The sequence below is a fragment of the Mus caroli genome, chromosome 18, assembly GCF_900094665.2.
Source record: "Mus caroli chromosome 18, CAROLI_EIJ_v1.1, whole genome shotgun sequence".
Classification (NCBI taxonomy): Eukaryota; Metazoa; Chordata; class Mammalia; order Rodentia; family Muridae; genus Mus; species Mus caroli.
Window position 1 is genome coordinate 67,953,913 of NC_034587.1, and position 24,811 is coordinate 67,978,723.

A 24,811-nucleotide genomic window follows, 5' to 3' on the forward strand; every position below is an offset into this window, starting at 1 on the left:
CATTGGGGGCCCTGTGATCCATCCAATAGCTGACTGTGAGCATCCACTTCTGTGTTTGCTAGGCCCCGGCATAGTCTCACAAGAGAAGTTTGGAACATTCTTATAAGGTTATAGGAACCACAGTAGTGTGCTGACTCCTACATGTACAGACCAGTAGGCTGTACAGAGCTGAGAGGCAACCCATACATGTGGGGGCAGATGATTTCTTTCTTTCTTTTTTTAAAAAAAATTAAAAATTAGGTATTTTCTTTATTTACATTTCAAATGTTATCCCATAAGTCCCCAGGACCCTCCCCTCTCCCCTCCCTCTCCCACTCCCACTTCTTGGCCCTGGAGTTCCCCCGTACTGAGGCATATAAAGTTTGTAAGACCAATGGGCCTCTCTTTCCAATGATGGCTGACTAGGCCATCTTCTGATACATATGCAGCTAGAGACACGAGCTCTGGGGGTATTGGTTAGTTCATATTGTTGTTCCACCTATAGGGTTGCAGACCTCTTTAGCTCCTTGGGTACTTTCTCTAGCTCCTCCATTGGGGGCCTTGTGTTCCATCCAAGGACTGTGAGCATCCACTTTTGTGTTTGCCAGGCCCTGGCATAGCCTCACAAGAGACCACTATATCAGGGTCCTTTCAGCAAAATCATGCTGGTGTATGCAATGGCGTCAGCGTTTGGAGGCTGATTATGGGATGGATCCCCAGGTATGGCAGTCTCTAGATGGTCCATCCTTTTGTCTCAGATTGGGATTTCTAACAAAAGTATTATGGCAAATCAGTGAAGAAAAGGATGGGCTCAAAAAAAAAAAAAAAGGNGGAAAGACAGTTGGATGCAGGAGATTAAAGTTGGGTTCCTAAGTTACATAATATACAACAATTAACTCAGCGTGGATCAGACCTTAACTTAATTGTAAGTCCTAAACTAAGAGCTGATAAAGGGAAGTATAAGGCAAAAACAACATGATATCAACCAGCAATGGTATTCTGGGCATGATGTCAACTACACAGTCAACAGAGGAAATTGTGGGAAAAGAGGATGAAAAATAATTTTAATTGTAGATCAGGAGAAAGTATCAAGAGATATAAAGCAAAACAATAAAACAGTCTTGAGAAAAACTTTAAAATTTTATATCTGATAAAAGAATAATATCCAGATATTCAACAACAAAATAGAAGAATGATTCAAAGATATAAAAATTGTTGAGTATTTTTCTCCAAGGACATAAAAATGTGAATGGATAGCATATAATAAAGTGCTTAGAATTACTAATAACTGGAGTCTTCAAATCCCAACTCTAAGAAAACCAATATGGTGAACTTACATTTTTAGGGTTTATATTTTAAAAAGATAGTAAGTGTTCCCAAACAATAGCAAAATTGGATTCCACCTTTGGCAGCAGCATGAACCAGAGTATTTGCAATGGAAAACAGAATATTGCTACTAAATTTTTAAAAAAGATTTCTTTATGTGATAAAGCAACTCCATTTATAAATGTAGAGCCCACAGAGCAGAGCAGAGTTTCAAATATACATGTGTGCCCATGTTGTTACAGCAGTATTTACAGTAGCTGAAGCTTGGAGAATTCAGTTCAACATTAAAATGTAAGAAAATAGTGACATATGGTGCCATGCGAGTGAATATCAAAGGTGCCATGCCGCTAAAGATTAACATAAAAGACAAAATTATATCTTTTAACTTAAATGTTATTTCATTTTGGAAGTTAAACATTTGATCACAGAGACACAGAGAATGGGATAAAAGTTGAAAAGGGAAGCAGTGAGAGGGATAGAGAAAGGCCAGAAATGGATAGTAAACAGAGTCAGATAGGGAGTAGACCTGGAAAAGCATGGACACAGTATGGAAAATATAACTATAAGAATAAGCATTAACAATAAATTTAAAATAACCATAGGACATGGATTAAGGGGTTTACACTAATTCAAAAACATTCCTAGAGGTGGCAATGATGCTTATCCTAATTCAATTATTGCAAATTAAGTATATGTGTTAGGATATTGTTCCCATAATTATATATTTTCTGTGTCCTTGAAAAAAAATAGTTACTAAAGAAAACAGGAGATGAACCTTGGGAGTTCAAGGAAATGACACTAGTATGAAGTGGTGTGATGGTTTCTAGGGTGAGTGAGGGTGAGCACCAGATCAGAGTACGGGGCAGGAGAGTAATGAGAGATATTCACTAGGTACCGTGCTCCTCCTACAAATCAGTCAGAGGTGTGAGAGTGGTGCCTTGGCAGTTGTACAATATGGTGGATGTAATTGAAACACTGAGTAAACACTTATAATATGCACTGTTTGGGGTACCATAAAATTGGGGGAGTGTATAGGACTAGTCCAAATGTTGTTTCTAAACTTTGTGAACTACCCATATGTTCTCAATACAGAAGAATAGGCAAAAGTATTGGGAGAGGCTTGAATAAAAATGCGGTTCTTCAAGAGAATACTTAATTGTTTGGTTATTGGTCAATAATTTTATTTTACTGGGTGCTATTTGAAATAGGTTAGTAACTCACAGGGCAAAGTTTTGTTTTGTTTTTCCTTTGTAAGTCTATACAGTTATTATTACATTGTGATTATGGGATAATTTGGCTCAAAATAAAAATAAGAAAATAGAGAAGTAGAATTAAGGAGATATATTTGAATAATAAAATAGTAATTTCCAAGGTGCACCAAAACATACTTTTCATGGATGACTCTTATAGCATGTATCCATTCCAGGATTCAAGAAAACAAACAGAAAGTGACCTGGGCTTATCCCAAATTGTGTGGTGTGTGTGTTCGTGTGTGTGTATTGCTATTATCAGTAGTTTCCTTTAGTGGGGGAAGCCCCTAATCATCTCCATGCTGGTAAGAACAAGATAGGACTCAAGTGTCTAGTTGTTCATAGGTTTTATATGGAGGTAAAGGGAGGAACAAAGACTAAACATGTTGTGTCAGTACTTAGTAGCCAATATCCACCCGTGTCCAGAAGGCTCTGATCTCCTCTTTCACTGGGTAGCTGTTTCGTGCAGAAATCCAGGTGGGTGGGTTTATTTACATTCCTGATTGAAAAGGGAACTGGGAAAAGTCCTTCTGGAGTATTCTTTCTTTAAAGTGTGTTACCAGGAGATTACAAGACAATGGTAACCATTGACAGTATTTTCAGCTGGGGGCCCTTATTCATTCTGAAGGAAGGATCCATTTTTTTTCTTTCTTTTTTTATAAACCTTCCCAGAACCTACCACAGTTCCTGGCATATAGCCAACACTTAAAAATTATTTACTCACTTAATGAATAAAAATGCTGGATAAATAGAGGAAACTAAAGTTAAAAAAAAAAAACTCAGAAAAATAACATACCTTTGCTGACATCCTACAGCCTATTGCTGAGAGTTGGGATAAAAGTACATCTCTGTAGTTTTCTCTAAGTGATCCGTCCTCAAGAAAGCCTCCATGATGAAGCAAGCCATCTGCCTCAGAGAACTCCCTGCTCAGTAAACTGGAATATAAAATCTGTAATGACTAGAGCTTTGTCAGCAAAGCATTCGTTGTATTTCTTTTGTGGGATGTGAAAAATACTCATGTCGGTCTCATAAATTTCCTGAGCAATCACCCACTGTTCGCTCAGCCTTTTAGATGTCAGGGAAGCCTTTGGTTGACTGACTCTCAAATGAATAATTCTAACAAGAAGGCTCATGTCTACTGTGCTGTGCTCTTGCTTATGATTAGAAATAGGAAGGTTAACACTTGATTAATGGCTGTTTTAGCAGTGCTCGGGACTAGAACACTCACACATCCTTGGTCTCATCCTTTACCCATCATCCATAGAGGTTTCTCAACAGATCCTGTCCTAAACCATTAAAACTAGCAATGGACTAGTGAGGCTACCATCATGGATTTATTCATTATTGCTCACTCAGGAAAATAAAAGGCATCTCATTTTTGTTTGTTTGTTTGTTTGTTTGTTTGACTTTGTATTTTATTTATCTTTGGAAAGGGAATTCAGAGTTTGCTGAACAGAGTACTTTTAAAAATAATGCAGTGTTACAGTGGATGCCTGTACATGTGGTTTTGCTTTCTGTATTTTTAAGGAAAGAATGTGTACAAGTGTGAATATAAGGAGGACAAGTTTAAAAGATCAAAGATAATACTTAACATGTAATTTTTTTTGTTTTTGTTTGTTTGTTTGTTTGTTTGTTTGTTTTCTAGACAGGGTTTCTCTGTATAGCCCTGACTGTCCTGGAACTCACTTTGTAGACCAGGCTGGCCTTGAACTCAGAAATCTGCCTGCCTCTGCCTCCCAAGTGCTGGGATTAAAGGTGTGTGCCACCACCGCCTGGCAACATGTAATCTTTAAGTTAGAAAATTATGCCTGTAGGAAAAGAAATTGGGAAATCTGGAAAAAGTGAGATGTTATGTCATTACTGACATGTGTATCCAAAGAAGAGCAAAAGCATAATTTATCTCACATAAATCAGCATTAGGGTTAACCAATAAAACAACAACCTGGGATGATTTCTCTATAATTATGAAGAAAAATAAATAAGACAAGCCAAATGGTTATAAATGATATAGTCTCCTCAAGTTTGCTAAACACCTTAAGTCTGTAATGTTTTAGTAGGTGAAAACATGTGCCGTACCAGTCAGACCTGGATTTCCAGCCTTTGCACAAAGGTCATGTTTGTAATCTCATATATTCCTATAGGGAGCTAGTGGCTGAGACAGGATAGCCTCTGAATCCTCTTGGGCCAGCTACCCTGGTGTGCACAGAAGCAAAGGAGCCTTGTCTCAAACAAAGTCAGGGGTTTCCTAGTTGCTGAAAGGAGGAAGTCAGTTCTATGTAGTACCATGGAGTCCAAGTCCAAGTTTGTGTACGACTGTAACTATCATTATTACCACCTTCTTTGGCTCTTACTACATCTTGTTTGAGCTACTGTTTTTCACCAGTAAACTCCAAACACATTTATATTCCAATAATCATCCAGTGAGCTGTATATGTGTGTCTGAGTTATTTTTGTGTTGATTAAATATAACATAAACGATGCTGAACAACTTATTTATTATTCAGTTTGTACTTGTAACATATATCTTATAGGTGATGAGAACTAACGTGTTCACTGACTCTCAGAGAAGCAAAGCAGGTCTACATCTAGAAAGGAAGCTGTCTCTTTTAAAGAAAATAAATTCTATTCGCTGTAGGCTTCATACAGCTTATTCCTTCTTGATTCTATGTACTCTTAAAATTGGATACAAATCACCAAATTCTTTATCTTAGGGTTAATTCTAGTGAGTTTAAGTTGAGCTAAGGACAAAGGAAAATCACAGATGCAGGGCAGGGTAAAGAAACACGAAAAAGAGTTTCAAAGGATGCCATCAGGAATGTGCCGATGATGTTTATAGGTGGGAGTGAAAGGGGGAGTAAGTGAAAAAAGGGAAGGAGAGACAGTACATTGTGTCTCTGTTTATCCGGATAATAACTACATGAATATCTCATCTTTTATTGTCACAAACCTTCCAGAGAAGAGTTAAAGCTTTCTGGCTTGAAATACTATACTTACTCTAACTTTGAACTTCCATAGTTGTAGAGATAAAATGAATTCTGAATGAATTTTGCAGTTACTAAATGCCAATTAAGAAATAACTGAATTTTACCAAATGAGTAGAATTTCAAGAAGACTGGGTTCATTAACTTGGTATTAGAACTGTAGTACATGTTAATTAGTCAGGACACAAGAAGGTATACAGACTTATACAGTGTTGACACTGATCAAAGTGCTTTTGACTCCTACAGATTGATTCTGGGTCTACCATATGCCCATTAAAAACATGATGCAAATCACTCAAGACATTTTAGCTCCAGTTTAAATTTCTGTTATTGCTGTTATGATATCCACAAAATGGCATCAATGTGAGATTAGCTGTAGTATTGAATGTGAAGTAAAACTCTCTATCTATCTATCTATCTATCTATCTATCTATCTATCTATCTATCTATCATCTATCTCTCCATATCTATATAATCTATTTCTATATAAATATATCTATATCTCTCTATCTCTAACTTTGTCACCAATATCTATATCTGTATCAATTTCTATAATTTAACACCTATATCTCTATTCTATCTATCATCTATCTATCTATCTATCTATCTATCTATCTATCTATCTATCTATCTACCTATCATCTATCTAATACAAAGAGTTTGGCGTATAGTAAGTATGCAATAAATATTTACTGCCACAGTTATGGGCCATCTAAACCTTCTGCCTACTGTTACCTGATATGTAATGCCCAGCAGTGAAAACAACATTATTTTCTTGTTTCATTAAACATCATCAACATACAATGTGAGGCGGCTTGAATGAGAAAGCCTCTCATTGGATCGTATATTTGAATAGTTGTTTCCCTGTTGGTAGAACTGTTTGGGAAGGATTAGGAAGTACAGCCTTGTTGGAGATGTGTCACTGGGGTTGGAATTCGATGTTTCAAAAGGCCAGGGAATTCTTAGTTTTGGTTCTCTCTGCCTCATGTTGTGCTTTGCGGATTATGATGCTGCTGCAGCCACATGTCTGCCTGTCTGTCTGCTGCTCTGGTTTCCATGGTTTCTCTAACCCTCTGACATCATGACCCCCCAAATCAATGTCTTCTTTTATAAATTGCTTCATTGGTCATGTTGTTTTATCAAAATTATGTAAAAAAAATCTAATACATGGTATGATTTCTTTTACTGCCTCCTCAAATCTTAAAAATTACGTTATGATTCACAAAACTAAAAGTCTACTCACATTGTCAAAGTTTCTGCAAAGTTAAGATAAGAAGCTATTCAGTAACCAGAAATCAAGTTTAAATAAGAAAAAAACCTACTAACTTGAAAACAATATTTATTTCTCCCTTTCCATTTCTGATTTTGTTTATTTGTCTCTGTGGTCTCTAGTTAGTCTGGCTAATCTATCTTGTTAATTTTCTCAAAGAACCAGCTCCTGGTTTGGATGATTCTTTGAATAGTTCTTTTTGTTTCCACTTGGTTGACTTCAGTCCTGAGTTTGATTATTTCCTGCTGTCTATTCCTCTGGGGTAAATTTGCTTCCTTTTGTTCTAGAGCTGTTAGGTGTGCTGTCAAGCTGCTAGTATTTCAAGCATTTTTTATGTGGAGTTCCTTGATCCACTTAGACTTGACCTTAGTACAAGGAGATACGGATGGATCAATTCCCATTCTTGTACATGATAACCGCCAGTTATGCCAGACCATTTGTTGAAAATGCTGTCTTTTTCCCACTGGATGGTTTTATCTCCCTTGTCAAAGATCATTTCTGGGTCTTCAATTCTATTCGATTGGTCAACTTGTCTGTCACTATACCAGTACCATGCAGTTTTTATCACAATTGCTCTGTAGTACAGCTTTAGGTCAGGCATGGTGATTCCACCAGAGGTTCTTTTATCCTTGAGAAGAGTTTTTGCTATCCTAGGTTTTTTGTTATTCCAGATGAATTTGCAGATTGCCCTTTCTAATTCATTGAAGAATTGAGTTGGAATTTTGATAGGGATTGCATTGAATCTGTAGATTGCTTTCGGCAAGATGACCATTTTCACTATATTGATCCTGCCAATCCATGAGCATGGGAGATCTTTTCATCTTCTGAGATCTTCTTTGATTTCTTTCTTCAGAGACTCGAAGTTCTTATCATACAAATCTTTCACTTCCTTAGTTAGAGTCACACCAAGGTATTATATATTCTTTATGACTATTGTGAAGGGTGTTATGTCCCTAATTTTTCTCAGCCTGTTTATCCTTTGTGTACCGAAAGGCCTTTGACTTGTTGGAATTAATTTAATATCAAGCTACTGCACTGAAGCTGTTTATCAGGTTTAGGAGTTCTCTGTTGGAATTTTTAGGGTCACTTATATATACTATTATATCATCTGCAAATAGTGATATTTTGACTTCTTCCTTTCCAAATTGTATCCCCTTGACCTCCTTTTGTTGTCTAATTGCTCTGGCTAGGAATTCAAGTACTATATTGAATAGGTAGGGAGAAAGTGGGCAGCCTTGTCTAGTCCCTGATTTTAGTGGGATTGCTTCCAGCTTCTCTCCATTTAATTTGATGTTGGCTACTGGTTTGCTGTAGATTGCTTTTATCATGTTTAGGTATGGGCCTTGAATTCCTGATCTTTCCAAGACTTTTATGATGAATGGGTTTTGGATTTAGTCAGCCATATTTGGGAAGAGAGGCTCCTTGGTCTTGCAAACTTTATATGCCCCAGTACAGGGAAACACCTGAACTAAGAAGTGGGAGTGGGTGGGTAGGGGACGGGGGGTGGGTATAGGGGTCTTTAGGGATAGCATTAGAAATGTTAATGAAGTTAAATACCTAATAAAAATTGAAAAAAATAAAATAAAATAAAAAATAAAAGCATTTTTTTTCTTCAGAAGGAAGAGAAAGAACAAATGAAGAAAGCAAGAACAGGAAGAAAATAGTAAGGTTGAGAGGGTGTGGAAGACATTGAGGGAGGGCAAAGAATATGATTAAAATTTATTTCTTGAAAAAATTAAATTTAAAAAGCAGATTAGCTTCTTTAAATTTCATGACATTCCTTATAAAATATACCTGTCTTACAAAGTCTGTGTTCTTCTTTCACACTCCTCCTTGTCAGCATAGAATTGCTGGTAGTGTTCTCTTGACACACTAAAGAAGCTGAAGAAACTTGACTAATAGGAAGAAAACCTTTGTCATGGGCTCTCCCCAAATCATGAAGGCCTCCCTCTACATCTCAGACAAGCAAGAATATACCAAAAGAAAAAATACCTCTTCTACATTATTTGTCAAAATTACAAATGCCTGTTACTTCTTTACCATTTTTTAAAAAAAATTATGTGTCTGATCTACCAAGGATACATATGTTACATTTTTTATTCCTATAGATTTATTATTAATTAGAAAAATAAAAGATTATTTTCATAATCAAAATAATTGGAGAAATTAGCAGTTACATAATGAAGTGTTCATGGAGTTGAAGGGGTCTGCAGCCCTATAGGAGAAACAACAATATGAACTAACTAGTACCCCCAGAGGTCATGTCTCTAGCTGCATATACAGCAGAGGTTTGCCTAGTCAGTCATCAGCGGGAGAAGAGGCCCCTTGGTCTTACAAAGATTGTAGGTCCCAGTATAGGGAAATGCCATGGCCTGGAAGTGGGAGTGGGTGGGTTGGGGAGCAGGTGGAGGTGAGAGAGTATAGGGGATTTTCAGAGAGGCAACTAGGAAAGGAGATAACATTTGAAATGTAAATGAAGAAAACATCAATAAAAAAATGTAAAAGACAACAATGTACAAAGAGGTAAGGTCAATTGTAGAATAAAAATTGTTGTTTCTGTTCCAAATCTGAAAACTCTCCTTTTCATACTATAATTCTGCTTTATACTATTAGAGTATTTATTAATTTCGGCTAAGACACTGCTAATTGCTATGCAAACCTTGTCAATACATTATCATGTGGATAAACGCTCTTTCCTCTTCAGGGTAAAATCCTTGGCTTTCTATATTTCTACAAAATTTTGTTTACTCTGCTCTAATTGAGCCTTATCCTCAGGACAACTGTCTCTGTAAGGCAACCAATGTGTTTCATTCAAGAAGTTTGTTTGTTTGTTTCCTTTCTTTTTTCTTGTTAGAAACAAAAAGCCTTCCAACTCTAAAACAAAGCCAGTGTAAATTTTGTATTCATTTTCTGGCATGAATCTTCTGGGATTTAAATGAAAAGCTGAAGAAGTTGACCAAGTGGAACAGAATTCTAGATGGCTAAGGTAACTTGTCTTTGGAATGCCTTAATGACTAGTTCCTGCAATCTCATCACCTAGACACCACCATGCCTTGATACTCCCAGAATGTCCTAGTATGGTATTGTGCCTTCTTTTTGAACCTGTCAATTTTATAACTATATTCATTTTGCCTTAGGAAGTCGGATATACTTGACTCAGAAATTCAGCCTTAAAAGTTTAGGATATTGAGTGGAAAATTAATGTAATATCGAAAGTAGCAACTATACCATGGAAACAATAGAGATTGTTCTCTTGAAGTTTATAGGATCTGAGATTTACAAGCAGTCACTAACTGAGCCACAGGCTCCGGGACAGAACTCCTCCTTGCTCTGTTTGGGTTTTAGTGGGTTCAGTGTTCTTGTTTACTACATCACTCCAGTCTCCTATTGGTCTTCACCTCATTTCTTCTGCTGCCTTGCCATTGGGTGCTTCCCCTTGGTGTTTACTTCATTGTTCTGATGTTGTCTTGCCAATGTGTGTATTCTTGATGGACACTATCATGCAATTTATAACTCACTGGATAATCTGGTGTGACCCTGCTAAACATCCTTTACATAAATCCATTAGTGAGGACTCTTTTTCAGAAAGAGGTCATATTTACAGGGTTTAAAAGTTCAGAGATGAATCTTCACTAAGTTCTTTCCTCTAAGGAAATTTACATTAGACATTAAACATTTGGGGTTGTAGGTATAAACCAGTGGCAGAAAAATTTCCTATCATACACTAGAGTCAACACCACACACAAAAAATATTACTGGTTTTTAAACTGTCACTTGCTTACTACTTATTAAGAAATTGATTCATGCCAAAGAATATATAAACAGTTCAATCTTTTCCATCCTAAGATTACAACTTGCAAGTATCAGTCTATATCACTGGCATACAACATTAGTGACTCCAGAAGAAAGGAGTGGTATATTAATTAATAATAATTTGCACATCTGATTTATAGTTGTTTTTACTTTCTGATCTATACACAAATTGCAATGGTGCAGTAAACACAAAATCAGCCATCTACAAAATGAATCGTGATTGTTACTAAAGCTCTTATTGTCTTGACTTCTCTGGGAAGATGAAATGTACCTATAAACTAACTGTACTTAAATCCTTCTACAGTAAGTCTCTGTTGTCAGAGTACTTTATTTTGGCTATGGGAAAACAAACTAAGGCAAGGTGTAATCTGATGTTTCTGAACTAGGTGTTTGCAACTTTATTCCAACAAGGTCGTCAAATAGATGGATTAAGGAAAAATATCTAGACAAGGTGCATAAAATTGTAAGAAACATACTGTACTTCTAAATACTGTTAATATTTCTGATAAACAATGACCTTGAATATCTTATAATCTTAAAAAACATATGAATGATTCATAAGACTGTTCTATGTAATTCAATGACTATTATGTTCCAAGATTAACAGTGATAGAAATACTTAGAGTAATAGGTTCTGTTCTATTATTGTCTTTAATTGTCACCCTTATAACTTGTATGTGCATTGTGTTTTTTTTTTTTTTTNTTTTTTGGTTTTTTGAGACAGGGTTTCTCTGTGTAGCCCTGGCTGTCCTGGCACTCACTCTGTAGACCAGCCTGGCCTCGAACTCAGAAATCCGCCTACCTCTGCCTCCTGAGTGCTGGGATTAAAGGTGTGCGTCACCACGCCCGGCTGGCACGTTGTGTTTTACATTTGTACATTTGTACACAAAATATTGATAATTCAAGCATGCCCATAAAGCATTCACATCTCAGAAATGAAAGTTGTTAGATAAATAAATAATCCAAACGAATGTACTATCTCCTTTTTTTAAATGTTTAAAAATTCTTTACACAAAGCTCACTTGCATGTTCCCATATAAAACACCATTCAAATAATTAAACATGTGGGCATAAATAGTCTTAAGAAAATGGAAGGATTTATACCATGTAGGTGACAGAGATAAAGAAAATTGTGCATTGAAGAAAACAAATTGAACAAATCTGGGGTCAGAAAAGCACGCATTCAAGTAGAACTCTACAAAATAAATGCAATCAGAAGTTTAAAAGGGCGTGTTTTTAAAGTGGCATAAGTCTTTCCTTTGAAAAATTCTAGAATTATAACAAGTAATTTAAATAAAATGAATACACTGTAGGGCATAATTCTTCACAGTGGTAACTACAGTTAATTAAATAATCGCATGATAGTTTTCATTTCCATGACTCTGACTTCAGAACAGACACCATGAAGAGGAGAAATGGCAAATGACAGAAATGATTCATTGTGTCAGTTAGGATTTCTGCTTGTTTGTTTGTTTGTTTGTTTGTTTTTGCAAATTGTCAAAAGCTTTGAGAAAAGGGAATCACAACTGAGAGAAAAAAAATTCATCAGAATTGCCTACAAATAAATCTGGGTCATTTTCTTGATTAGTGATTGATGTAGAAGGGCTCAGGTCACCATGGTCAGTGCTATCAATGGGTTGTATAAGAAATCGCATTGAGTAAGACATAGGGAATAAGGCAGTTCCTCCACTCACTTGTCTCTGCATTAGTTCCTATATCAAGGTGTGTCTATCTTGTGTTCCTTCATTAGTTGCCCTCAGTGGACTGTGATCAGGGTATGTAAGCCAAACAAAATGCTTAACCACAGAGTTGCTTTGGGTTATGGTCTTTACCATGTCAATGGGAAGCAAAGTAATGCATTCACAGTGCTTTGAAAACAATGACAATATTCTAGCAATGATTCTCTCATTAAACTCCCCCGAACCAATATAGGCTATTGATGTTGCTTTTTCATTGCCTCCTGGAAGTTGGAGGTAATTCTCTATTGCTGAAGACCCACAAACTTTTGACATAGGAGTCTATAAAGAAGAGCTGGGTCCTTACTCCCAATCCTCCTTGCCCAGGACTCTATCATAGTATTGGAAGGTGCTATGCAGCTTCCAAGGAAAGAACACAAGCAATAGTCTTTCTCATCAGTGATGCCTGTGTACTAATACCAACGCAGCAAGAGGTCCCTAACAGTTCAATAATGGCCTCTGCATCCTCACAATTAACTTACAGCCTCTGATATATCAGAGAAGTTTTATCTGGTACTGTAAACTTAACCAATCACCCATGATTATTCAGGCTATGGATCACTCCATAGAACATTCTATTCTCAATTTCCTAAACCAATTCTCAATGTGTTGTAGATTTATCCCCACATATATGTGTAGTACTAAAACCTCTTTAAAGCTTCTTTCTACAGCATACAGAGACCGTTACAAAAATAAACAACAGGTCATACTGTTGAGAACACCCCTGTTAGGTACCCAAACTTAAGTGACACATCTACAACCCAAATCTCTATGTGATGGGCTGTATATGCTTGGGCCCGAGAGTAGCTATGTTAGGAAATATGGCTTTGTTGGAGTAGGTGTGTCACTGTGGGCATGGACTTTAATACTTTGATCCTAGCTGCCTAGAATTCAGTCTTCTACTAGCAGCCTTCAGATGAAAATGTAAAACCTTCAGCTCTGCCTGAACCATGCCTGCCTAGATGCTTCCATGCTACCAGCTTGTTGATAATGTACTGAAGCGCTGAACCTTTAAGCCAGCCCCAATTAAATGTTGTCCTTTAAAAGACTTGCCTTGGTCATGGTATCTGTTGACAGCAGTAAAACCCTAAGTAAGATACCCTATACCTAAGGTTGAGGGAATGTCTCATAAGAAGGAGTAGAAAATACAACAGGACCAGAAAGACTTTTGCAAAATCGAGTCTTCTAAATATGGCAGGAAAGCTACACCCATGAATTCTCAACACTATGCATGTCAAACAAGACCTGAAAAATGACAACAGCCATTGGAATACCAAAGAAGATAAGGAAACTTCATGGAATTGCAAGAATTAATGACTGCCAAAAGGAAGAATTTGTTTTCTTCAGAGATAAATGTGCCCCATATTAATTGAATTATCCAATACAAAGTTGTCAATCCTAAAATATACAAGCAACAATAAACTTACTTGGAAAACCTCTCTCTCTCTCTCTCTCTCTCTCTCTCTCTCTCTCTCCTCTTTCTCTTTCTTTCTCAGATTCACAGCAACCCCATAAATCTGAGAGAGAACAGGGGGAAGGGGGAAGGTTAGAGTTAGAAGATGGAGGAAGAAATTATGCAATAATGCTTTAAATAAACTAAGTTGTTTTTTTTTTAACTAAAGAGCTAGCCCATTTAATAATGACAATTATGGTGTGGGAGAGCTTAACTTCTGACCCCAGATGACATTGTTTTTTAAATATATATATATATATATATATATATATATATATATTTAAATATTTAAATAAAATACAAAAATATATTTGAAAATAGATAGACATAGTTCAGCATATCTTCAATCCCAGCACTTAGTAGTCTGGTGTAGCCCAGATTTGGCTTCAAGGCAAAGTCATGTTTCATAAAAATAATAGGCAAAGATTCTATGAAAGTACTCCTCACTAAAATATTTTCCTTAATCATTACAACACAAAGGTAATTATTAAATACATACTATGAGATCTAGAGTAACTAAGGAATAAAAAATATTTCAAACTTCTCAAGTGTTACAATTTTCAACCTTTTCCAACTAGTTCTTAAAATTTCTTTGTTATCCTACAATTTCTTTTTAAGAACTTGTATTCATGGATCAACTGGTTTATTCACTAGACCTTGGGCTTTCCCTGTTTCTCCTTGACTGCACAGTCCTAGACATCTTTTTTTTTATGTTTTTACCAGGGGAATGAGTTTGACCCAGACTTTTAGTAAAAACTTTACTGCTTTCATCTTGAATAATATTCTTCTGCCAATCTCATATCAAAGTCACATTTCAAATTACAAATGCACAAAGCAGAAAATTTACAAAGTGTGGTGTTTCTTTTACTCCCTGCAAGAGATGTATCTTTTTTTTTTCTATTTAAGAGATATGTATTTGGAAACCTGCACGTTACATTCCTTAGTATTTGTCACTGTCCTCTGTATGGTGCTTATTCTTAATGTCATTCAGTACATAATTTTATATAATCAGTTTGGCAAAATATGATCAACATTTATCTTTTAGCACCCATCTTCCTCCCAATTAAGCACTAGTCTGCAAGTGAAGAAGCTGACCCAGTTAGTGTTTGATTAATTGTTACCAAATGGACAAAACAAATCTTAAAATGAAACTGAATCAAATAATAATGTGCTTTCTTTATTGATTTTATTCACATTTTTAAGATAAGAGAATTGGAATACACTAAGTTGAGCATGACAGGGCCTTTGAATTTTTAAGAAACTAGCACTGTATATAATATAATATAATATAATATAATATAATATATAATAAATTAGATTCCATATTCCTCTTCCATAAAGAATATAAAAATTGCACATATGTCTTAATGTCAGGGAGGCATAATAAAAATACAGAAAAGAAGCAAATAAATTACTGATATTAATGTGAAAATTAGCAGTGATTTCCTGTGTAAATAAAAGTTATAAGATCATAATAACCATGAGTTGCCTTCTTGCGAATCTGTTTGCTACAGCTTCCGTATATGCCTTTCCAGTGGTCTGCACTGATCTCACAATCTACAACAGCACTTTCTATTGCATAACTAAAAATCCATTTTGAATATGAAATTTAAGGATAAATAAGTAGGGAATTCTTCTCTCCTTCTTGCTTTCTCTACCATGAAATGACTTATTTTTATTGAGCATCCAGAGTCATGATTTTTTACTTCAGGTAAAAAAAATCATTTTCCATAATTATTCCTATAATTCTTTTCCAAAAATACCAAGCAGAACTTTGTTAATATAGTGCACTGCATTTCAAAATAATAACATGTCCACTCCATGGTGCTGCTCATTCATTTTTATTCATGTATGTTGACTCTTCTTGATACTACCAAAGTGAATTGATTTTTTTTCTTATTTAAAATGTTTGCATGTCATAAACTCAAAACTTTTTTATTATATGCATGAAGAGATTCTTTTGATGGGAGCATGCAGAGCTAACATGTAATTTATACTGAACTCACTGAGCTTCAAATGCACTCTGGGAGTTATAAAGGTTCATTTCTCCACAGGCTAAAAGACCCGTTTCTAAGAGCATTCAAGTTAAATTTACTCCTGAAAAATGCAATATGACAGGATTCATTCTTGATGAGATTAATGGTAGATACCAAGAGATAAGTATAATATACTTAGCCTCCGGTGTTTTTGAAAAGCTGAAAAGTTTGGTACGCTGATATAATAAACGCTGATTTCACCATTGTATAAAGGATCACATTTCTAATGAAATGAACTTATAGAGACTGGATTTACTCTTAAGTTTAGTTTAAAATAAGTATATATTTAACAGTTTTGTGACACTGGCTACTGAGCCATGCAGATCTTTGACTTCTGAGAGAGAAGAAATCACATGAGCATTTTAATTCCCCATCTTTGTCCTGGAGTTTCCAGACTGCAACAAATGGGAAAGAAACTAGAAAGTACATAGAAATTTTGCTGAACAGAGTCTACCCACAGAGCAGTCAGGGGTGTGGGAAAGTAAGGAGATGGGAAGTAGACTGCAGGGTTCTTTGGGCTCTACCTTTGGACCTCATTTGAATTGTTTTCAGCCACGATGTGAGGAAGCTTCACAAGGCTAGGACATAAACCACACAACAGGAATAGAAGTGATATTCCTACTCTTCTCAGAATCTAAGGCACAGGGCTCTCCATAACCTGATGTGAATCAAGAAGTCATAGGGATTTAACTTCATGATATTAGACACTAACCGTTTAAGACACTAAGGTAAGGAATAGAATGGGCTTGTTTTTCCAAGTAGTTGCATCCTAGAGCCAAATTTAAGGATATTAAAAACAATATCAAAATCTCAAACATCCAACAGCCCCCCCACACACACTCATGATTAGGAATCTCACATAATTGGCAAGCCTTAACAAAAGTAATTCATCATGAGGATGAGTGAATAAAAAGAGATTTTGAAAAAGTACAGAAAAAAATAATTTGGGAAGAACACTAAAAACATATATTATACTCCACACATTGAAGAATACTGGAGATCCAGCATTTTAATGAAAATATCACACATGTGGAAATGTAAAGAACAAAAATGCCCTTTGCAGATGCAATGTACAGTATGTTGAACACTGACAAGGTTAGGTAGGATACCCAGTCAGTAAAGTAATGAAAACAACAAAAACTCTCTCTGGCTTTAAACGCAATAGGAAAACTGCCCCAGATAACACAGATATCAAAACACTAAAACCAAAAAGCAGAGAGATAGAAGGTGAATAGTCTACCTTAGAGCACTGTAATATTCACATAACCCAAGAAATCACTTGAAACAGGAAAAAAAAAACACTATTTGGGGAAAATTGATAATGTTGATAATTTCCCCCACATTTAATGAAACCCATTTGCATGCCTATATGTACACCTAGATTACATATAAAATCAATAAAAGTGAGAAAAATCTTCTAAGCTAAAAAAAAAAAATCCACATGTTATGTATAAAGATACCTTAATGATTGAATGCCGTGTTTTCCTTGGGCCTAGGTCAGTTTAGAAAGTAACAGGCTAACATCCTTTATTTCTTATCAATAAGGAATCCTCTATGTATTAAAATACACGTGTTTATAAGGTAGGAAAACAGAAAAAGATTATGTGGTAGGAGCATTATGTCAACACTGACATACAATCATATTTATTGTTAGTAGTAGTATTAATATCAAAATACATTTTAGAATAAGGATATTATCATTCTCGTGATAATGTAGGATGGTGTAGATATGGAAAATTGGGTAATTCAACAGAAAGAAACTATAATCCTTAACAATTAAGCATCTGAGGCTTTCATAGTTTCAAAATACATGGACTAGAACTTGATAGAACTGAAAGGGAAAAATACTTGAAAAAAATGCTTACTAGTATAGCTGCTTAATAAAGCAAAATGCCCTAGTCTTTTACTTTTGCTTTTTGTTTTATGTTCCCCAGCGTTATTTCTATGCATACCCCATAGGATAAAATGCTATTACTTTATGTCTAAGCTCGAGCACTCATCCAAAAATAAAATACAATAAAATCTATGGTTTATGCTACTTAATAAGAATGTTTAGGACTAACATCTTATGTCACTATAGTATATTTAATTTTTTGGTAAACTGGCAGGTTTTAATTTCCCAGAAACATCTGATTTTTTTCATGTGGGAAGTGCCTCTTGACACAATCTGGCTGTATTTGACCATTTATGTCTCTCTACACTAGAAGCCAAGTCTTTATTATAATTTCCATCTAGTATACTGATAAATATTGACTATAATTTTATTTGTGTATAAATATTAATAATCATAAACAGTAGTCATAAATTTATGATAGTATGTTTATGTATTATATATTTAGTTTAATTTAAATATATACATTTAAATGTATATTTTGACATATATATTATATATTTAAATTAAGAATAACTTTGACTTTCCTTATCTATATTGCATCTTTCCTTTCCTTCATTTTGAGAACCAGGGTGATACCTGCCACTGGGGAAGATGAAGAAATAAATTGTTGATAGTTTCACAGACCTTGGCAAAAAAAAAAAAAAATACACTGAACAGCTAGCTGTCTGTAAACACTGAAGAGTAAGGCAGATTGAGAATGGGATCAGAATACTTTTAACCCAAATAAGACATTTTCTAGAAATCTTCACAAGATGTGAGAAACATTTTTATTGTTTGAATGCTTGATCCTAAACTTGTAGGAAGAATGAACCACCGAGTATTTTATAGGGTCCTGATTGCAGGAGAGAAATAATTACTTATTTCTTTGTGTGAAGAATAGAGAAAGTACATTTTATATATATATATATATATATATATATATATATATATATATATATGGAAAGAGATATTTTACTCATATGAAATGATCTTTTCTCCTCTTGTTCAATAATAGTATTCAACATTTGTAATGTATTTTTCCAAATAACTTTAAAAAATTCACCAGGTATAAGATGATGCACCTCTTTTGGACCTCAGAGAGTAGAGAGTAAGAAAGGAGTTACAAATAGAGTGAATGCATTATTAATGAATCGCTGTGCAGCTGTCCTTCAAGGCTGCCTGGAAATGCCTGTATGTTTAGAAGAAACTAACCTGAAAAAAAAAAAAAAAAAGGAAGATAATAGCCCTTCTTCTTGTTGTAGTCAGAGGAATGAGATCTTACGGCCTGACATTTTCTTATCCCTTGTCACTCCTCCTTAGGTAAATGGTGCTTTTGGAAAACAAGTGGAGTTCTCATACCCAGGATATTATAATCAATATGTGATTATATTTAAGATAGTGAGTTTATATTTTAGTCTTTTACATGAATTATTGTATTTTATTTATGGCAATTACTTTCAGTAATCAAGGAACTTAATAATATTATGTATTTTCTATATCTGAGTTAAAAAAATTAGTCTACTACAAATCTACAATACAAAAAAATTATACCTTTATCACACATGCATATTTTAATTAAAATTGATATGGCTCCATGGTTATTATCTCAACTTATGTACATAAATAGATTGTAAGATAGGCATGCTATTCTTTCTCAAAGAGACAATTGGGAAACTGATTACAGAAAAAAAATATGCTGGGCATGGTGGCGCATGCCTTTAATCCCAGCACTGGGGAGGCAGAGGCAGGCATATTTCTGAGTTCGAGGCCAGCCTGGTCTACAGAATGAGTTCCAGGACAGCCAGGGCTACACAGAGAAGCCCTGTCTTCAATAACAAAAACAAATATATATATATATATATGGTATGGGAGAAAAAAACCAATAACAACAACTTTCTTTCAAGGATGACCCATTAGAAGTAGACCTAAATGTAATGGTCCTGGGCTATGTGAAACATCTTAAATATTCAATTAAATGGTAAAAACTAAAATATTTCTGAGTATTCAAAAATATTGATACTATTTAGATTAGCAGTGCATCATTGAAGTGATAATAGGAATGATGAGGACAATAATTGAGAAGAACATATTTCAGACACATAATTAAATCCCTTTAAGATAGCATTTGAAATGTAAATGAAGAAAATATTTAATTAAAAAAAGCCAGAAAAAACAAAGAAAAAACAACAAAACAAACAAACAAACAAAAAGAAGCGAGAGATGTGAATTGAAATCTGGAAGTTTTAAATACGTAGCTGTCTAGCTTAGTTTAATATAAAATTCTAAACATATTTCTGTACCTCTCTATTAATCATTTGTGATATGAGAGTTCCATCTGTTGTTAAAAAGATATGAATATTCAGCTTTTATTTGAGTAATACTCTTCTGCTTGTAGTGACTATATTATTAATAAATAGAATAGTAATAAATATTAAGAAAACTAGAATATGGGGATTAATTGCAAAGACACATTTAGGGTACAGATATAATTTGGTCTTTAGTCATAAAAGTTGTAACTTTATTGATTTAACAACTTTCCAAAATAATTTTGATGACTACTCAGATATCCAGAGAGATATTTATCAGAAAACTTAAGCAATGTATTTAAGATCTAAAAATCATGCTTAGAATGTGCTTTTAAGTTCAAATTGACATGTAGATAAAGTTTAAAATCTATATAATATATATTGTATTTAAATGTATTTTAACTAAAAGTTTACATTATGTTAATCTATAAAATAAATCTCAATAATTTTAAAAGGACTGTTATAAAAGAATATGTTTTAGATATGCAAAGATAATAGTATAAATAATAAAAAACAGAGAAACCCCAAACAATGAAACTCTAAATAAACCAAGGAACAATGAAATACAATACAAATTAGAACAAGTTTGAAAAAACTCACTCTGAGGCCAGTCAATATTAACAAATTAAAAATAAAGAGAGAATACAAGAGCATTGTTGGCTAGTATAACCATCAAATATGAAACAAAAAATTAAATAAATAAAAATGAATCAAAAGGGGGCTGGAGAGATGGCTCAGCGGGGTAAGAGCACTGACTGCTCTTCCAAAGGTCCTGAGTTCAGTTCCCAGCAACCACATGGTGGCTTACAACCATCTGTAATGAGATCTGATGCCCTCTTCTGGGGTGTCTGAAGATAGTTACAGTGTACTTACATAAAATAAACAAATAAATGTTTTTTAAAAAAATGAATCAAAAGTAATTATACAATAAAGGGATAATAACTATACATAACTTCATAGGGGAAATTCAGATTTAGATTCCCTTCAAAATGAATTTAATTTGTCATACTAGAAATAAAAATATGTAATTTTAAGATGGAAAGCCTACTTTAAAAGCATTCTAAAAATGTGATTCTAAAATTGCCTGAAAGCTCAGAAATGTGTAGCCTTTCCTACATGCCAGATAAATGACATATTTAAGAATCCAGGACCAATTTCATGGCAAATACTGAAACTTTCCCCAAGATGAGAAATTAGCCAAAAATGCTTGCATCTGGCACTTTGATTCACACTTCGCTGCTCTTACTGAGTATTTCAATAACGCAGGAGGCCTCAGAACCTATAAGGCTAAGTTTTTTTCTCGTGGTTTTCTATTGCTTAAGTGGGAAATTCCATAGCATCTACAGAGTTGACAGAACAGGTGAATTAAACAGGTATAAGATATACAGTTAATGTTATGAAATTTATGCTTTCACACTAAACATTCAAAATAAATTTGATACACAATCCCACTTAAAACCTTTTCCAAAACGTATTTGACAGGAATAAATCCAATAAAAGCATTTACTAACTTTCTAATATTTAAAAAATGAGGGAAGAGATGTAAAAGAAAGATCATACATTATATATCAGTTAATTCTTTAATTTCAGAAATAAATACTTTAAATGTATAGCTTATTATATGCCAGTAAGTAATATATACATATAAGGAACGATAAATAGATATATCAATTGGTATATAGTTCTTTACAAAATATGTAAGTCTAATGTAATTAAATTCAAATCATGCAGATCTCATTATGAATGTATATTACACCTGGCACTACAGCTCCTTATTCAACAAAGTAAAATGTCACTGGGTTAACTATAAATATCTGGTGGAAAAATTGTTAATGAGACTGTTCACTCATTCAAGACATGTTAATCATTTTGATCAGGTAACAGTAAATATTTTTCAAATGATATTATATTTCCAGTCCCTAGGTAGGTTATACATATCTTTATATAAATACTGAATAATTATTGAGCACAAGCAAAATGCTGTTCATAATTTTTGGTTCTCTTCTAAGAGAATAGGAGGTTCATCTGCCAATCATAAAGCAAGCAATTGTCATGTAGTCTCAAACACAAAATCAGTGCTTGAAGTTATGACTAACATTATGCAAAATTATTTAAGAATTTTCTTAATGTTAATTATGTAACTGTTCTGCAGTACTTAAAATTTTCCTTTCTTTAAATAGAATATGCTAAGGAAATTGTATACAGAATATGCCCTATGCACAAAATCTATTTTCAATAAAAGAAAATATAAAATGGCAACTTATCACAAGAAAAATAGATGTTAGACAATTTTATGGGTTTAATACTATAAATATTTATATAAGTGTATTTCCTTAAGCAATTCTATGATAGTTGTTAATGATTAATATTGATATAACTTGTGTATTTATCTGATTGAATTGAGAGATGCTTAGGATATCAGTAAAGCATACCTCTACTGTGTCTAGGAGGGTATATCTAGACAAGGTAAAGAAGACAAAGCCTAACTGTAGGCAGAAATGTTCCATCAACGGTGAGCCAGGTAGAATGAAAGAGACAGGGAGACATAGTGGAGCAAAGATATTTGCTTCCTGCTTCTGTGATGAAGCTGCTCCCCTGATATTCCTCTACACAGTAATGTGATCAAACCCTTGAAAATGTAATCAACCCAATATGGTTGGCTGAGGTATTTTGTTACAGGGACATCACACTTATTTTAGTGCATAACATCATAACAGAAGCATTTAGTGATTTCATCTCAGAGTCTGTGGACAGACATGAAACTGTGATCTTTGCACAAGTTACAAGTTGATTCACACACCTCTATTTATATAACTCTACACACCCTAATGAAAACCAACAACGTGTGCTTTCATTTGATATTTATGTCAACATATGTATTTTAAGATTTTCTTAAAAGTATGCCCTGTGGCAGCATAGGAGTGCATATATGTGTGTGTATCTGTTTGTATGTATACGTGTGCATCTGAGGATCACTGTATGTATGCATATATGTTTATGTTTGTTGCTTTGTGTGTGCCTTTGTGTATGTGTGTCTATAAATATGAATTCTCTATCCAAATAAGCTGTAAAATACAAATTCATGAGTAAAGTTGAACTCACACTTACTCTCTTCTTCTTTCTAGTCATGGTTTGGCTACTGAGATACACCTCAGCCTTTCTCTTTGTTCTTTTGAACACATCTTAAAAGATGTTCTTCATCTGGATTGACATTTAGGGAAAGCACCAATGTTAATTTCACAATACAGGAAACCTCCACTATTTTTCTCATTTCTTTGTAATGAAGAAAATCCATGACGAAAGGACACAGTGCAATCATGTAGTTTTTCTTTCCAGCTTTGCTTGTTTTGCAATGCATTTATTCTTACTGTCAGTAGCTCGTGCATGCTAACCTGCCTTGTCTGGTTAGTGGAATAAAGATGCACTGTCAGAGATGGTGTATTCTGAATAATGGATAACTGAGAGTCCCCTGACACAGGTTTGACGGCCATAAAATATGAGCTTTGTGATTGCCCTTATATTCATACCCTGAAACTGACTGGGGGAATATTATTTTAAATGCCAAGCTAACTCTAATTGTGGCCAGTTTCAGTAGGTGATTCTCTCATTAGTGTTTGGAGCAATTACAGAGAAAATGGATTGGTGCAATTTTATTTCTGCATTGATAGAATCTATTCTTACTACTGCATTTTAGCTATTCAGATTCAAATGAGGCTTCTCATCACAAATGTTCTGTTTGTGAGGGACACTGCAAATGACTAGAGCTTCCCACCCCTAATCAAGTTTCATTTCCAAAGAGGTCAAAGCATTTCACTGCCAGTAACTCGGCTTTAAATCAACAGGTAGAATGAACTTATCTTTTACTTTGTGACAATTACTTAACTTATTGGCATCCTGATATATTATTTATCATTTCCCTCTGCTAATGATACAAACCCTTAGCACACCATAGAAAATCAGCATAAAATGAACTGAAGATTTATATACATAGCTGACTTTATACAGGGACACAGCAGAAGCGTTGGTTTCATGCAAAAAAAAAAAAAAAAAAAAAAAAACAAAGCCATCGCTAACAAGAGATTTGGATTATGAAGGAAAAAAACACACAGAAGAGATTTATGGCCTTGATTGAAAATTCTTCTTTCCATCACATGTTACAATCAAAACGGCATAGCCACAAAGCTTTTTCTACAGATGTTGAAGCAAACAAGTCACCATGATTGGACAACTAAGATTAAAAAACAAAAAACAAAAACAAAAACAAAAAACCCAGAAGTCTCTATCATAGGTACCATGAAGTTTTAAAATATATTATCTTATAGGGTTGCAAATCACTCCAGCTCCTCCATTGGCGGCCCTGTGATCCATCCAATAGCTGACTGTGAGCATCCACTCCTGTGTTTGCTAGGCCTGGGCATAGTCTCACAAGAGACAGCTATATCAGGGTCCTTTCAGCAAAATCTTGCTAGTGTATTCAATGGTGTCAGCGTTTGGAGGCTGATTATGGGATGGATCCCTGGGTATGGCAGTCTCTAGATGGTCCATCCTTTTGTCTCAGCTCCAAACTCTGTCTCTGTAGCTCCTTTCATGGGTGCCTTGCTCCCAATTCCAAGAAGGGGCAAAGTATCCACCTTGGTCTTTGTTCTTCCCGAGTTTCATGTGTTTCGCAAATTGTATCTTATATCTTGGGTATTCTAAGTTTCTGGGCTAATATCCACTTATCAGTGAGTACATATCATGTGAGATCTTTTGTGATTGAGTTACCTCACTCAGGATGATGCACTCTGG

The 24,811-nt window shown here is 34.6% G+C and overlaps 1 protein-coding gene across 1 annotated transcript in view; it reads right to left on the minus strand.

Annotated features, from left to right (window-relative positions):
• The window catches only part of Dcc (DCC netrin 1 receptor), a 1,075,620-nt gene that overhangs the window by 130,058 nt on the left and 920,751 nt on the right, over positions 1-24,811 (minus strand). The window lies entirely within an intron of this gene.